Raw genomic sequence first — 6,000 nt, 5'->3', positions numbered from 1 at the left:
GCCTTGTAAGGAGAGGAAGAGAGCAAGATCTCTGTGTCCCTGCCTGTGCACGGACGCTGGAAAGGCCCTGTGAGGGCACGGCGAGAAGGCGGCCGTCTGCGAGCGGGAAGAGAGCGCTCACCAGAACAGCCCACGCTGGCACCCTGATCTTGGGCTTCCAGCCTTCACCACTAGGAGAAAATAAATTACCATTGTTTAAACCACCCAGTCTAGGGCATGTTGTTGTGGCAGCCCCAGGTGACTAAGACCAGAGAGCAGGCAGAGCACAGTGCGACTTCAGCAGCCTCCAAGAACCCAAGAGGGTCTATCGAGGATGCTGGGGATGGCTGGGGGCGGGGGAACATGAGAGCCAGAGGGGATCAGGGGTTGGCGGAGCAGGGAGCCCTTTAGAAGTGAAGAGATTCCACTGAAGTGAGGGCAGAGATGGAATGGGAGGGGGCATTAGAGGGCTCAAAGTGAAAGACCAATGTGGTTGCTATAGTTACTGCCCACTACCTTTCCAGAATACCTCCCAACCAGTACTTTCAAAGCATTTACAGCCTTAAGCCCCATCACCCAGGTGACTCCTCGTAAAGTCTCCTGAAGAAGTAGGGTTGCCAGATGAAATATAGGATGCCCAGTTAAATACGAATTTCAGATAAACATGGAATAATATTTTTAGTATAAGTATGTTCCAAATATTGCATGCGATATACTTGCACCAAAAGATTATTTGTTGATTGTCAGAAATTCAAATTGATCTGGGCATCTTATATTTTTATTTGCTGAACTGGCCACCCTAAGGAGGAGGCGTGTGCGGCATCATCCTCATTTGACTGGGGAGATTGAGCGACTCCCCCAAGGGTGCTCAGCTAGTGTAGGGCACGGCTGGCACTGGGCCCCGGGCACCCCGGTTCCAGTCCTGGCCCTTTCCACTCCACACAGCTGCCACCTCTGAGAGCTAATTGCTAACCAGAGCGGTGACCTGACATCTGGGGCATGTGTCAAACCACAACAGAGCCTGTCTTCCCTTTCATCAGGCAGGGCCGGGGGAGCTGCCGGAGCCCCGAGAGGGAGGGAAAGCCCTCACTTCAAAGGCCTCCTCACGGAGAATTCCAGCCACGGCCCTCCAGGTTTGCTCTTGGCTTCATTTCTCAGACTCACTTGGCTTTGGGGACTGAGGTTTCACTTGAATGTAGTAAGAATATATTATTTCTTTTTTCCACTGTGGGGAAGGAAATACCACCTTAACTAAACGGTGCATTGCCCTTCCCCAAATTCTATACCATCTATTGGTTAATCCTCACACACCCCGGGAAATGCCTCCATGTTCCACTGTCCCCATATTGCAGATGGGAAAACTGAAGCACACAGTACTCCTGTGTCCGTGGGACAAACAAAGGGGCTGGCTTCTTAGCCTCTTTTCTGGCCCAAGGGTTTTGCCAGGCTACAATGGAGAGGGGATGAAATCGCTCATCCTGTGACGTTGCTCCTGGGTCCAGAACATAAACCTTACTGAGCCAGAGCCCAATAAACCAAGTTTCCCATTGCCCCAGACGCTGCCTTCTCCCTGCAGGGGATGGATCACAATGCAAGGCAATGAACTGAGGCTCCAGCTCTCCTCCAAAGAGGCAGTCCCCACAAATGTCTTTAGGCCAACTTCTCCCAATGTCTTACCCTTCTCCGTCCACAGATCTTCTGTTGCTCTGGTTCAGAGTTAACATTCAAGGGATGTTTCATCCAAAGCCACCAAAAAATGCATAGTGAATGCTGGCATTTCAGAAAGATTGTTAATCAGCCACAGGCAAAGAACGGAAAGCAATTTCACGTGCTTCCTTTACTCCCCGACAGAAGAGCCCACTGCCCAAGACCTCTGGCCAACAACCATAGTCTCTCAGCCACAGTCCCCAATATGGTGACAAGGCTGCCGTGCAGGGAGACCCCACAGCTGGTCCCACCACGCTGCACAGGAGGCCAGGCTGGCTGCAGCACACCCTGTCCTCCCAAGCATGTCTGGGTGTGTGCTGGAGGCAGGGGGCTACTGTGGGTCCCAGCTTCTCTCTTGAGACAGCTCAGACAGGTCTTGGGCTGGGAGGTGGGAGGTGAAGCCTTGGGGACACTTTGTGGTGCTGGTGCAGATGGGAACACGTGCGTGAACAGCACTGGACCATCCATCAAGTGCTGCCTCCTGCTGCAGGCAGCCTGGCCAGTCCTGTCCTCCAGAGACTAAAAGGACAAGCGAGCCTCAACCCTCCAGCCCATTTCAATGGTCAGGAAAAGTTAGGGGAGGAGAGGTGTTTCTGATTAAGCGCTTCACAGTTAAGAACAGGGTAAAATGCCCAATGATTACGAGAGCCTCCCAGCTGGCTTCCCGTCTCTCCCATTCTCTCTGCTGCTGGAGGCATCTTTCCAAGGGCTGCCCCTTCTTGGATTGAGGTGGGGGATCTATAGAAGTTCGCTGATGGCTGTGGAACTGGGTTCAGATTCAGTGTCTAGGCACTGAAGATGCCCTTGATCTGGCCCTGGCTTCACCTTCCAGCGATATGGGCCAGGCCCCATGCGGGCATGTTCCAGTGACCATGCTCCTGTGGATCTCACGCCTCCCCACTTAATCCTCACCAGCTGGCTCAAGGCCTGTGTCCCCCTCCACCCTCCTCTGATCTCCCTGGCACTTGCTGCCCACACCAGCCATTCTGTACGCGTCCCAAGGCTGTCCAAGTTTATTATCTTGTGATAACCACATCTCACAGGTGCCTAAAGCTTTCCAACAAACAAAGCACTTCCACCAGACATATCATTTATGCCCCATGGCAACCCTACAAAGTAGCCGTTACTCTCCCCAGTTTGCAGATGAGCCCCCAGAGAAGCAGCTACTGATTTTAAATCTCCGGTTTGTGGAGGCTGAGGCTGCCTTCCAGATCTGATGGGCTTTTGACGCCCACTCTCCTCCACCCCACGTTGCAAGATCTGCTGCAAAGGCCTGCGGGCACAGGTGGAGTTACCAAGTGCCAGATAGGAGGGAGATGTGGCCCTCCCGCCCTCCTAAATAGACGTTTGTAGAAAAAAGTTAAATCTCCCCAAAGACAGGGTTGCAGAGATTTAGCACCAAATTTCCAGAATTAAAAAGAAGAGTCTGCATGCCCGGATGTGGGCTTTTGGCCTTTAGGGGATAGTCACGGTCCTTGTAGCAAGGTCACTCTCCCAGAATGGGTGCTCCTGTCTGCTCCTGCCACCCCCTCCATCCTGGGAGACCCCAGGCCTCTGTGGCAGGAAGGAGGATGAGGAAGGGTGGAGGGTCTCTCTGTCCGCGGGGCCGCTGGAGAAGATAGTATGAGGCTGCGTGAAAAGGGAGAACGCGCGGTCTCTGCGTGAGTCCACAGATGAGCAGCACCGAGCTGCCCGGGCCAGGAAGGGCTCTCGGACGGCCGAGCCTCCCGGGAGGACGCGCCGCGCCAGCGTCGGCTCCGCACGGCGGTCCCACAGCGCCACCTAGCGCCCCCGGGAGAACGCGCGTCCCTCACTACGCGGAGGAGAACGCTGTCCAGGAGCCCAGAGCACTTCCCTAGGGTCCCCACCTGGGCCAGGCGCTTTCACGCCACCTTCTGTGCCACCTGGCCCGCGCCCGCCCTGTCCACGCTGCCCCTGCCCGTCACCTGCACCCTGCTCTTCCTCTCTGATCAAGTCATTTCGGGAGGCAAATGAAAAGGCCATAATGTAAAACAATAAAGTGCCTTACAAAGGCAATGTAAGTGCCACTCTCTGAGAACCTTCTCTGCACCCAACCCTGCTAATCACTTCGTGAGGATTATCACTAAGCCCCACAGCTATACTGAAAGGTGAGGATTATCAAACCTATTTTACAGAAGAAAAACTGACTTTCAGAGAAGTGGAGGAACGCATACAAGTTCATCCCGCTAGTACAAGACAGAGCTGTTATTCACTGTAATTTCAAAGCCTGGCGGGTCCCTGGCTCCCGCTGTGGAACCATTGCTATTATCATCGTTGTCTTCCTAGGGCTGCCTCCGCTGCGGGGAAGAACATAGGCCCTTCCGCCATACAGATGTCGGTTCAAACCACTGTGCTCGGCAGCAGCTGTTTGGGCCTGGACAGGCCGTGTGCCACCTCACAGCCTTACCTCACCCCCCTCCCTAGAAGTCCCCTCCCTTCCTTCCACAGTCCCAGTCCCTCTTGCTCCAGGGAGGCCTCCCCCGATGATGACCCAGCTCCCAGGGTGAGGAAACTTGCTGTCCTCTGATCTCCTACAGCCCTACTAGGGGCCCCAAACCGTCTGGCACCAGGCTGAGGTGGTATCATGTTGTGCCCACGCCTGTGTCAGCATCTGCTCCCCTCAGAAGGGCTGGAGCCTCCTCATGGTACACAGGCCTGGCACACCTGCGTTTTGGTGTGTAAACATACCTGCAAATTCTTTGACACTCCTCCCTTCAAAAAAATGGAGTCTAATTCACCTCTCTTTGACTACTGACCAGCCTTAGAGACTTCTACTAACGAATAAAGTGAGATGGAAGTGATGCTGTGCGATTTCCAAGACAGGTTAAGACAGGTGAAATGGCTTTGGCCTGGCTCTCTCTCCCAGGATGCTCACTTTTGGAATCCAGCCACCAGGATGTGAAGAAGTACAGGGCACGAAGAGAGGCCACATATAGGTACTCTGGCCGACAGCCCCTGCTGAGGTCCTGGCTGACAGCCAGCATCAACTGGCGGACATGTACCAAATGGGCCTGCCAGCGATCCCAGCCACAGCCTTTGAGCCACCCCAGCTGATGCAAGGGAGAGGGAAGACAAGCTATACCCACCAAGCCCTGTCCCAATTGCAGGTTCATGAGCAAAATAAATGTCACTAAGTTTTGAGGAGTTGGTTACATTACAATACATAACCAGAACATTCTGCTAACTTGCACAATTGTGAGCAGCCACTGAGTGTTGAGCACACACAAGGGGAAAGGACTATAGAGTTATCAGACTGTCTTACCAGAAAGCCAGGCAAAGGAAGAGAGAGAGAGAGAGAGAGAGAGAGAGAAGGGGGGGGGGAGAGAGAGAGAAAGAGAGAGAATAACACAAATGTGAGATAGAGCCATTGGAAATACAACAAAAAGTTGTATTGCTCTCACATGTCACTGATGTTCTAGATTTGTACCTGACATTTTAGGACTGTGTGCTCACTGACGTCCCCTGTCATCTCTCTGAGGGGCCAGTGTGCGTGCGTGTGTGTGTGGTGGGGGTGGGGTGTGGGACATCATCAGTTTATCCTTTCTCAACAGAGAATACTGCTGAGTAAGCAGCAGGCGACGATCCCAGCACCTGGTGGCCCCGGTACCTGGCGGTCCCCGGTACCTGGCCGCAGGGCTTCTTCTCCCACAGGATCGTTTCAGGTCACCTCTGTTTGCATAACCCCAAATCATGCAGTCAGCTCTCTCAAAATGGCCACTTCCCAAGTAAGTAAAGTAATGCTTACCATTTGCTGAATGCTATTATAAGCCACGCACTTTATTTGCATCATATCAATCCTCAGAGAGCCCTGCAAGGCAGGCAATATCACCTCCATTTTCTAGGCAGCGAAATTAAATTTGCAAATTAACACATGGCAAAGATTTGAACCTGCATTTGTGTAATATCCCAACCCCTGGTTTTGCCAGTAACTCCTCTCTGTCACCTTTCTGGGTACATGACAGACTCAGGTAAATTTCTGACGAACCCAACACAGGTACTTTACTTCGTTAACTGGTACATGCAGTTCTTACTGATAGAGACCTTATCAACAAAAAAATCTATTAAAAGTTCAATCCTTCTATAAATATTTGTTAAGACTTACTATATATATAAAAGACACTAACCTAATTTACTCATGTTTTTATAACAATGAAAAAAACAACGATAAAACATTGGTTTAAGTTTTCTGATCACATTCAGATTTTTTCTCTTCATTTAGCTTAAATAAGAATGGACATAATTACTGTCATCATCAGCATCATGTATTCCGCAAACACATGTTGAACTCACTCT

The sequence above is a fragment of the Eulemur rufifrons genome, chromosome 7 (assembly GCF_041146395.1).
Source record: "Eulemur rufifrons isolate Redbay chromosome 7, OSU_ERuf_1, whole genome shotgun sequence".
In the NCBI taxonomy this organism is placed as follows: Eukaryota; Metazoa; Chordata; class Mammalia; order Primates; family Lemuridae; genus Eulemur; species Eulemur rufifrons.
Note: the sequence above shows the minus strand (reverse complement) of the source record.